The following is an 11680-nucleotide window of genomic DNA, read 5'->3' as shown; positions in this document are numbered from 1 at the left end:
TGCTGCTTTCCCAGGTGCAATAGCAGGGAGCTGGATCAGAAGTAGAACAACTGGTACTAGAACTGGCACTCATATGGGATGCTGGTGCTGTAGGCTGGGGACTTAATGTCCTGCTCCATTACTAACAAATTTAAAGCGGCTTATTTATCAGATTTTAAGTTATGTGAATTAAAGGGCATTTTGATCAATTTTATAGTTCTACTTTGCATGAACATTTTCTTATCTGTAAGTCAATTAAAATAGAGTTGTTTACATTTTTTCCTCTTTTATAGAGTAAATCTAGTTATAGAATCATATTATAGTTCACAGAGCCATTTTCTACCCAAATCTTTCCAGACATAAAGGGGTACTGGGGCCAAGCATTTTTACAGAAACATATCATACTCTTTTTCTTTATAGGCTCATACCTAAAGATAGACAAATTTCAGAACACATCCTCAAGGGCTACATTCTAGGATGTAGTTACTATTTCCCAAATGGTACACCCACAGAACAAAATAAACAAAGCAATGAATACAAACAAATCAAACTCACACACAAAGATAAATCAGACAGCTGAAATAAGCAAATATACCAAGTGAAATTACCGGGTTCCAGAGTACTAGCAAAGCAATCCACATGAGTGACCTGGTCCTCTTGCCACCAAAATGGCCATCTATTTATAATCCAAAGTCCTTCAGGGGAACACCAAGAGGCAAGAGGGGTTTTTAAGGATCTGTCACTGTCAGTGCATTCACCACAAGATGTCCATCTCCACGTTATCAGAGCTCTCCCCGAAGTAAAACCTTTGCACCTTAGGCTGGCAGCGCCCCACTGTGCAGCCTCTCCGCACAGAATCATAGAACAAATGGCTTGGGCAGCTGCTCTGAGTCACGTGTGAAGGTGCTGCCCAGTGAGGGGCCACCAAGCATGAACAGGATAGTCCTGGAGGTACCTTAAATCTCCTGCCTGGCTCACCATTTGTTATCAGACAGGTCCCCCTGATAGCATACATTCTATTACTCTTTCTTTTTTGACAGGCAGAGTGGACAGTGAGAGAGAGACATAGAAAGGTCTTCCTTTCCATTGGTTCACCCCCCAAATGGCTGCTACGGCTGGTGCGCTGCGGCTGGCGTGCTGCGCCGATCCGAAGCCAGGAGCCAGGTGCTTCCTCCTGGTCTCCCATGAGGGTGAAGGACCCAAGCACTTGAGCCATCCTCCACTACCTTCCTGGGCCACAGCAGAGAGCTAGACTGGAAGAGGAGAACGGGGACAGAATCTGGCACCCCAACTGGGACTAGAACCCGGGGTGCTGGCGCCGCAGGCTGAGGATTAGCCAAGTGAGCCACGGCGCCGGCCATACACTCTATTGCTCTTATAAAAACCCAGATTTATCTTCTGAAAAAGAGAATATTTGTTCTCTACTGTCATGCAAGAGAAAGGGGGCAAGTCATGTTGAGGCCCATATCAGTTTCCGCATAAAGAGAACTATTTGGGAATTTATAGTTAGGGTAATTTGGATGGAACTTGTTGAAAGAAAGCAACAGAACTAATAGGTGCCCAGGAAAGGGGTGAGAAGAGTCCTTTGAGCAATCATGTCTTTAGATACACCATATGTTGAAAGATGGCTACTGAAACCTCATCAGAGGTGTGTCATTTAGCATTATAATGAACATAGGGTAACTCTCCAGTTGAGTTGACCTGCTCAGGCTCCAGTTACAAGATTGTCTGCAGCCAGTTCTATCCAGTCTCATGAGTGGCTCTTGCAAGATAGCTCAGCAGATTTTTTATTATTTGCAAAAGCAAATATTACAAGATTTCAAATTTCTATGCAACTGGTAGACAAGTATTATGTGCTGTTAGCATAGGCATTCAGGAGAATGCCTATGCTGTTATGCAAGGGGAGAAGGATCTTCTGTTGTCCATTCAAGCCTATATGTTAAGAATAAAGAGAATTCCTACACACATATGTCTGTGTGGATTTGGTATCAGGGTAATACTATCCTCTTAGTGAGAATTGGGAAGTATTCTACCCTCTACCCTTTTTCCTTTTGGAAGAATTTATAAAAAATTGTTATAAATTCATCTTTAAGTGATTGATGGAATTGACCCATGAAGCCATTTGAGCCTGGACTTTTCTTAGTGGAATGTTTAAAAATTATTAATTCAATCTCTTTACTTGTTGTAGATCTACTTAGATTTTTTTGTTTTTCCTTGGGTCAGCTTTTTTTTCCCCCAGATTTATTTATTTTCTTGAGAGGCAGAGTTACAGAGAGAGGGGGAGACAGAGAGATCTTCAGTCTGCTGGTTTACTCCCCAAATGACCACAACACCTGGAGCTAGGCCATTCTGAAGCCAGGATCCAGGAACTTCCTCAGGTCTCCTTTGTGGGTGCTGGGACCCAAGTACCTGGGCCACCTTCTACTGCTTTCCCAGGCCATCAGCAGGGAGCTGGATTGAAAGTGGAGCAGCTGGGATTTGAATTGGTGCCCTTATGCGATGCCTGCGCCATAGGCAGATGCTTAACCTGCTATGCCACAGCGCCTGCCCCTTTGAGTCAGTTTTGATAGCTTATGTCATTAATAGAATACTGAGATGCCAGCATCTCATATGGGCACTGGTTTGAGTCCCAGCTGCTTCTTTTCTGATCTAGTTCTTTGCTAATGTTCCTGGGAAGGCAGTGGATGTTGGCCCAAGTATTTGGGTCCTGCACATATATGGGAGGCTGACAAAGTTCCTGGCTCCTGGCTTTCATCTGACCCAGCTCTGGCCTTTGCAATCATTTGGAAAGTGAACCAGAGCATGGAAGATTTCTCTGTCTCTCTCTCTCTTTCTTTTACTGTCTCTGTAACTTTGCTTTTCAAATAAATAAATAAATGCTTTAAAAAAAGAATTAACTTTTGGTTTTTTTGATTTTCTCTATTGTTATTCTCTCTTCTATTTCATTTATTTTTTTGCTAATCTTGCTACCTCCCTTATTTTGCTTGCTCCAGATTTAGCTTGCCCTTCTTTTAACAGTGTCTTAAACTGGAAGATTAGGTTATTGGTTTTGAGTCTTTTCTTTGTTAATACAGATGTCTACAGCTTTAGATTTCCCTTTAGGCCCTGCTTTACTTGTTTCTCATGAGTTTGGATATGTTATATCATTTTACTAATTCCTTTCATTTTCTAAGTTCACCTGTGATTTCTTTGATCCTTTGGTTATTCAGAGGTGAATTAATTTTCATGTATTAATAAATTTACCATATTTCTTTGTGTTACCAATTTCTAATTTCAATCTGTGGTCAATAACATATCTATATATTATTTCAGTCCCGTTGAATTTATTGAAGGTTGATTTATGGCCTAACACGGTCTATTCTGGAGAATAGTCCACATTTGAGAAGAATGTATATTCTGCTGTTTTGGGCTAGAGAGTTCTGTAGGTATTCATTTTATATAGCTAGTTTATAGAGTTCTGCAAATCTTCTGTTTATCCTCTACCTAATTGTTCTACACAATGCTGAAAATGCCATTTTAAAGTTTCCAATAATTAGTGGTTGAGGGAAACATTCTTTGTTTCTCTACACACTCACATAAAACTTTAGATACTAGATGTGTGGGTCTTTTCTACACCAGGCAATTCTCTAACTCGGAACACAATTGGGTGTCCTACAACTTATTTCTACTCTGAATCTGTTTACCTGGGGTTGATATTGCATCCTACAGGTTAGTATTTTGGTCCCAAAGACTTCCAGATGCCAACTGCAAGTTCAGGCCAGTGATACTAATGCCCAACCAGCTATGTGTCAGGGGCTCCCTGATTCCCCCTCAGATTTGATAATTTGCTGGAATGGCTCAGCAAAGATTTTAAATTTACTGAACTCAAGAAAATGCTTTATGTACAGTTACTGGTTTGTCATAAAAGATACAATTCAGGAATAGCCAGATGGAAGATCTGCCCAGGGCAAGATATGTGGAGGGAACTTCCATGTCTTCTGTGGTGAGCCACTGTCTCAGCACCCCTTTGTGTTCAGCAACCCCAAAACATCAAATCTCATTGTTCAAAGTTTTTGTAATGTTTAATTGAGAGTTACTTCAGAGGGTGGGGCTGAAAGTCCCAACACTATAGTCACTTGGACGTTTTGTAGAGCAGCCCCATTCTGAGGCTCACCCTGTGTCACTTCATTAGCATATACTCAAGTGAGATCAAAAGGGAGTCATTATGAATAACAAGAGATATTCCTTTCAGAATATTGTAAAGCTTTTAGGAACTTTGTGCAGGAAGTAGGGACCAAATATAGTTGTTATTATATCACAGTTGTTGGTTGTCTATTTCTGTCCTGAATTTTGGCAGTTTTGCATCATGTATTTTGGGCCTTTATTAAGTACATATTCTTTTATAGTTGTACCTTCCAGATGTATTGACCCCTTTTCCATTATAAAATGTATCCCTTTACCTTTAGTGACATTTTAAAATTCTACTTTGTTTACTATTAATATAGACTTTTTAAAATTTTTGGCTGCTTTTCCTATAATGTATCTTTACTGCCCTTTTACTCTGAACCCATTTGTGTCTTTGAATCAAAAATTTGTATCCTGGGGGGCTGACATTATGGTGAAATGGGTAGAGTGTCCACCTGCAGTGCAGGCATCCCATATAGGCATCTGTTCGAGTCTCTACTGTTCCACATCTAGTCCAGCTCCTTGGTAATGCATCTGGGAAAGCAATGGAGGACGGCCCAAGTGCTTGGGCCCCTGCATCCACGTTGGAGACCTGGAGGAAGTTCCTTGCCCCTGGCTTTGGCCTGGCACAGCCACAGCTATTATGGCCATTTGAGGAGTCAACCAATGGATGGAAGATCTTGCTCTCTCTCTCTTTCCCTGTAACTGTGCCTTTCAAATAAAATATGAAAAAAAAGTTTGTATACTGGGGCTGGTATTGTGGCACAACTTGCAAATCAAAGTGCTGGTTTGGGTCCTGGCTACTCTGCTTCCAGTCCAGATCCTTGGGCTGGTGTTGTGGCATAGCAGGTAAAGCCATTGCCTGTTACACTGGCATCTTATATGGGCTCTGATCAAGTCCTGGATGCTCCACTTCTGATCCAGCTCCCTGCTAATGTAACTGAGAAAGGAGCAGAAGATGCCCCAAGTTCCTGGGGCCCTGCACTCACATGAGAGACCCAGAAGAAATCGCTGTCTCCTGACTTTGGCCTGGGCCAGTCCCAGTCCTTGCAGCCAACTGGGGAGTGAACCAGCAGATGGAAAATTTCTTTCTGTCTCTTCTTGCACCCTCTAACTCTTGCTTTTTGAGTAAATAAAAATTAATCTTAAAAAAAAATTCTAATTCCCTGCCATTGAATCTGGGAAGGAGTGAAAGATGACCTGAGTACCTGGGCCCCTGCCTCCCATCTAGGAGACCAGGATAGAGTTCTTGGCTCTTGGCTTCTGCCTTGTACAAACCTGGCAGTTGAGGGCATTTGGAGAATGGAACAGTGAATGGAAGACCTCTGACCTTCCCCCACAAGTCCCCTACCCCGGCCCCTGCTCTCATTGCTCTGACTTTCACATAAATCTTTTTTTTTTTTTTTTAAAGATTTATTTATTTATTTGAAAGGCAGAGTTACAGAGAAGCAGAGGCAGCGAGAGAGAGGTCTTTCATCCGCAGGTTCTCTCCCTCAAATAAATCTTAAAAAAGAATATGGACAGGAGCCGGCACTTTGGCATAGTGGGTAAAACTATCACTTCGGTGCTGGCATCCCATATGGAGGCTGGTTTGAGTCCCGGCTGCTCCACTTCTGATCCAGATCTCTGCTGTGTCCTGGGAAAGCAGCAGAAGATGACCCAAGCCCTGGGGTCCCTGCACCCATGTAGGAGACCTGGAAGAAACTCCTGACTCCTGGTGTCGGATCGGCTTAGCACCGCCTTTGCAGCCATTTGGGGGAGTGAACCAGTGGATAGAAGACCTCTCTCTCTCTCTTTTTCTCTTTTTCTCTCTCTCTGTTTCTCTCTCCCTGCCTCTGCCTCTCTGTAACTCTGCCTTTTAAATAAATAAGTCTTTTTTTTAAAAAAGGATGTAGACTTCAAAATTAGATTAAAAGTATTATATACTATAAACAACATATAATTGGATCTTGTCTTTTCAGTATGATAATTTCTGCCTTTTAATTGTTAATTCATTTACATTTAATGTTGTTATCGATATAGTGTGATTTAAGTGTCATTTTACTTTTTATTTCCTATATGTCTCATGAGATTTTTGTTCCAGTTGTTATCCTTCCCAGCTTTTTTTTTTTTTGCATTAAACATTTTATTTATTCATTTGAGAAGCAGAAAGACACACACAGAAAGAGCTCCCATCTAAAGGTTCACTCCCAAAATTCCTGCAGTGCTCAGGACTAGGCTGGAGATCAAGCTAAGAGCTGAATATTTAATCCAAGTTTCCAATTACTTGAGCGAAAACCTGCTGCCTCCCATGGTCTCCATTGCTGGGAAGTTGGAGTCAGGAGCTGTACCCAGGAATTAAACCCAGGTACCCCAATGTGATACAGGGGTGTTTTAACTGTTAGGTGAAACACTTGCTTCTATAAGTATTTTCTAGTTCAAGATTTTAATTAATTCATTGATTTTTGTTACCATATATTTTTGAGTTATCTTCTTAGTGCTTTCAGGCTTAGAATAAACATCACAACCTAACAAAGTCAATGTCAGATTTATGCTAACTTAATTCCAGTGAGATATTGAAGAACTATTCCTATAACACCTTATTCTCTATTTCCTTTTCCCCATTTGTGTAGTTATTTTTATATAGACTATAACTATATATTAGAATTCCCAAGATTTATTGTAATAATTATTACCTTTTATAATTTTATCTTGTAAAGAAATTGCTAGAAAAAAGGAGAACAAGAATATATTTATAGATTTTGTTATATTAAGTCTCTTTTTTCATATTAACTTTCTTATTTACTATTTTTGGTTCTCTTGCCTTGTTCCTGAGGATTTGAGTCACCATTTGATATCATGTCCTTATCCCACTATAGCTTTGCTCCTATCCTCTTTTGTTCTATCGTTTAAAAATATATTACATTTGTAATGTTATAGGCCCAATTATGCAAAAATATGCATATTGTTTTATATAATTGCTTTCAAATCTGTTAAGAGATGAAAGGAGGAAAAATATGCATTTTCTCAACTTCAATAATTGCATAACTACCTTTACTGGGGTTCTTTGTTGATTCATGTGTATTCTGTTTATCATCTGGGATTATTTGCTTTAAGCCTGAATAATTTCTATTATTTCTTGTACAATGTTTCTTCTAGCAACAAGTTATTCAGTTTTTGGTTTCTACGGATGTCTTTCTTTTTTAAAATTTTAATTTCTTCATTTTCATTTTATTTGAAAAATAGACACAACAGAAGAGAAAGATAACTGCCATCCACTGATTCGCTCCCCAGATGCTCACACAAGCAAAGGATTATCCAGGCTGAAGCTAGGAGCCCAGAACTCAATCTGGGTCTCCCATGTGGGTGGCAGGGACCAAGTATTTGTACCTCATCTGCTGCCTCTCAGGGTGTGCATGAATATGGAGCTGGAATCAGATGCAGAGGAGTTGGGACTCAACCAGGCACTTTGATATGGACAGTGGTAGTCCCAAATTGCAATCTAATTACTGCACCAAATGCCTGCCCCAGGATGTATTTCTTTTGTCTTCAGTTTTGAAGGATGTTTTTGCTGAATGTGGGATCCTTGTTGACAGTTTTTCCTGTCTACATTTTGAGTATGTTGCAGCAGCTTTTTCTGGCCTCCATTGTGCCTGACAAAAAGTCACCTATCAGACTTATTGGGATACCCATATATGTTTTAAGCAGTTTTTGTTTTTGTTGCTTTTAAGATTTACCCTTTAGCTTTGATTGTCAATATTTTACTACAATGCATCTCTCTTTGTATTTATTCTGTTGGGGGTTTTGAACTCCTCCACTGTGTAAATGAATGGTTTTCATTATTTTGGAGATATTTTCAGCCATTATTTCTTCAAAGTTTTTTTTCCTGCTTCTTCCCTTCCTTCCTCCTCATATTCCCATTATGTATATTTTGTTGCTCTTACTGGTATCCGTATTTCTCTGAGACTCTGTTCATTTTTCATTTTTTAATCTCTCCCCCTCTCTCCTTTTTTCATATTGCAGGATCTGTTCAATCTATTCATGAATTTGCTGAGTCTTTCTTCTGGCAGTTCAAATCTACTGAGGAGCATCATTTGTGAATTTTAACATTTCAGGTACTGTACTTTTCAACTGTAGATATTTGATTGGTTTCTTTTTCTGTATCATCTGTCTCTATGGCATTCTTTTTTTTTTAACATTTTATTGAAATACCCTATACATACAAAGTGCACATACATGTACAGGTTATTGGTATACTTTATTTGATGAGACATTGGCATCATTCCTCGCTTTACTTCTTTTTTTTTTTTTTTTTTTTTTGACAGGCGGAGAGAGTGGACAGTGAGAGAGAGAGAAACAGAGAGAAAGGTCTTCCTTTGCCGTTGGTTCACCCTCCAATGGCTGCTGCGGCCGGCGCACCGTGCTGATCCGATGACAGGAGCCAGGTACTTCTCCTGGTCTCCCATGGGGTGCAGGGCCCAAGGACTTGGGCCATCTTCCACTGTACTCCCTGGCCACAGCAGAGAGCTGGCCTGGAAGAGGGGCAACCGGGACAGAATCTGGTGCCCCGACCGGGACTAGAACCTGGTGTGCCGGCGCCGCAGGTGGAGGATTAGCCTAGTGAGCCACGGCGCCGTCCTGCTTTACTTCTTTAATCATGGTTTCCTCTAGTTCTTTGAACATATTTGTAATGGCTGGTGTGAGTCTTTGTTACATCTCTATATAGGGCCCTTTCACAGATATTTTTATTGTTTGCTTTTTTCTTTTTGTGTATGTTATGCTTTCTTTTTTTTCATAATTTCGTCTCTGAATCTCAGCTTTTTAGATGACATATTGTAGCAATTCTGGGTATGGACAGCTTCTCTCTCACACTTCTTCCACTCTTGCCTCAGGCTTATTTTTGTCTTGATTGCTCATTAATTTCTTCAGTGATTTTGCAGGACTTTTTTTAAAAATAAAGATTATTTCTTCTTCAGTGTCAAGCATCTGATGTCCACTCCTCAGAGGGCACAATCTTGGGCATGTGCTCAGCCACCTTGGGGTGAAAATGCTGTATCTGGGTCCTCTTTGGTGTAGCTTTCCTTGATCACTTTATTAAGTTTTCTGCCTCTGTTGGTATCATATCTAGCTGTTAGGCTCCAGGAAACATTGGTTGCTCTGTTCTTTTTTTTTTTTTTTTTTTTTTTTTTTAGGAGTGGAGCTCTTTATTGAACAAGAAAATGCTCAGTCAAAAAGCCTGAAGCCCATGTCGTCATCAGACTCCTCAGATTCTTCCTTCTTGGCTTCTACCTTCTTCTCACCTGGGGCGGCGGCTGCGGGTGCAGGGCCTCCTGCTGGGGCGGCGCCAGCGGCTGGAGCAGGGCCCCCGGCCCCTACGTGGCAGATGATGCTCCCAATGTTGACATTGGCCAGCGCCTTCGCGAACAAGCCAGGCCAGAAGGGCTCCACGTTGACGCAGGCTGCTTTAATGAGGGCGTTGATCTTGTCCTCCGCGATGGTCACCTCGTCGTCGTGCAGGATGAGGGCGGAGTAGATGCAGGCGAGCTCAGAGACGGAGGCCATGGTGCGGGGCTGGTGGGGCTGGCGCTGCCGGGCGCGGTGCTAGTCGCCGAATGAAGTGAGGGCCTCACCCCAACACGGCCTTAGCTTCCTTGGAAGAACCGAGCACCTTGGCGGCAGCTGAGGAAAGGGGCTGCTCTGTTCTTTTCAATAATCCCCTGAGGACAAAAATTCCTCCATGGTCCAATCCAGCCAAATTCTGCAATCCAATTAAATTTTGATCCCTTTGCATGGACAGTTTTTTTTTTTTTTTTAAGATTTATTTATTTATTTGAAAGTCAAAGTTACACAAAGAGAGAAGGAGAGGCAGAGAAAGAGAGAGAGAGAGGGAGGGCTTCCATCTGCTGGGTTACTCCCCAGTTGGCTGCAAAGGCCAGAGCTGTACCGATCCGAAGCCAGGAGCCGGGAGCTTCCTCCAGGTCTCCCATGCAGGTACAGGGGCCCAAGGACTTGAGCCATCCTCTAATGCTTTCCCAGGCCATAGCAGAGAGCTGGATAGGAAGTGGAGCAACCGGGCCTCGAACTGGTGCCCATATGGGATGCCAGCACTGCAGGCAGTGGCTTTACCTGCTATGCCATAGCACTGGCCCCATGGATAGGTTTTGATACTAGTCTTTGAGATTTTTCTTACCCTGGGAAGGCTCTTTTTTTTTTTTTCTTGATCCCTTTTTCTCTCTGGTAAACTAGCTGGCCTTTGATTTAACTTGTTTCTCTTATGGACCTATCAGCCTCCTTTTATTTGCTTATCAGTAAAGTCTCTATTGTTTTAGGATTGGTGTTTACCACACTGTTTCAAATTAAGCCAGTTCCTTTGCTGGATGGTTTTTAATCCCTCCATTGGCTCTATCTGTGGGCAAAATCTCTGAGTCGTTGCCCCAGTGCTAGGAGTAAGGAAAGTTGCCTGTTTCTCTCGGAGTGACTTTCTTGCTTTATGAGCTGTATTTTGGGCAAGGAAGTAGCCTCTGGTCTTCTTAGTTTGCTTCTTGTGACAGAGACCAACCTGTCATGAGTGGGTGCAGGTGGTTGGTAATCACATATTCTAGGCCTGCAATGCCAGGGAGGGAGCTGCTACCCTTGAGTGGGACTGGATAGAGAAGGGATCAGTCACCATGTTGGCTATACTCATCTATAATCTAGCCTCTGTCACAAGGAGCTGGGAGTTAGAGGGTGAACAGTGCTAGCAGCAGGCGCATTCTGTTGAGACATGTTCATTTCCATAGTTATATAATATGTATTCCATTAACAGCTGTTAAACTGAGGTTTTGAAATGTCACTCCAGTTAACAGAATTCTAATGAAAAGGACATGACGTAACATTCTTCTCAGGTTCCTCAAAAGAATAAGTGTCATTTAAGAAGCACATTGAAAGTTCTTCCTGGGTTATTTCACAGACTGATTGGGGCTGGTAGGGGAGGGGAACTCCTCCTACTTTACAATTTAGATAACTGAGGATGATGTTTTTTCCTTTTATAAAAATTATTTATTTATTTGTTTATTTGAAAAGCAGACATGTAGTAAGAGAACATCCTACCCTCTGATTCACTCCTCAGACACCTAAAACAGCAGAGGCTGGGCCTGGAACTAGAATTCCATCCAGTTCTCCCATGTGGCAGGGATCCAAATACTTGAGCCATCATCTGCTGCTTCCCAGTGTGTGCATTAGTAGGAAGCTGGAATCAGGAGTGGAGCTGGGACTCAAACCTGATACTCTGAAATAGGATGTGGGCAAGCCAAGCAGCATCTGAACCATTGTTCCACATGCCTGCCCCAGGAAGATGTTTTTCCAATGGAATAATGATTGTGGGGAAAGAGCAGTTTGGGGAGCTAGAAGAGCTATTTGGAGGAATTGGGCTTACTATGCCTCTAAGGCATCTAGGTGATTATTTAGTGGGTGGGTAAATATAGTGCGTTGGGGGATCTTTGAGTGGAAGTTACTAATTTAGAAGTAAGTAACATAATAATGGTGGCAATATATGAGAGAATAACTATGATCAAAGGAG

At 41.8% G+C, this 11680-nt stretch overlaps 1 pseudogene; it reads right to left on the bottom strand.

Moving 5' to 3' along the window:
• Window positions 1-9278: 9278 nt before the first annotated feature.
• Window positions 9279-9812, bottom strand: LOC138848825 (large ribosomal subunit protein P1 pseudogene; annotated as a pseudogene).
• Between the last annotated feature and the right edge of the window lie 1868 nt (window positions 9813-11680).

Source organism: Oryctolagus cuniculus, chromosome 2 (assembly GCF_964237555.1).
Source record: "Oryctolagus cuniculus chromosome 2, mOryCun1.1, whole genome shotgun sequence".
NCBI classification, from domain to species: domain Eukaryota; kingdom Metazoa; phylum Chordata; class Mammalia; order Lagomorpha; family Leporidae; genus Oryctolagus; species Oryctolagus cuniculus.
Note: the sequence above shows the minus strand (reverse complement) of the source record. Positions and strands in the feature narration are given on the sequence as shown.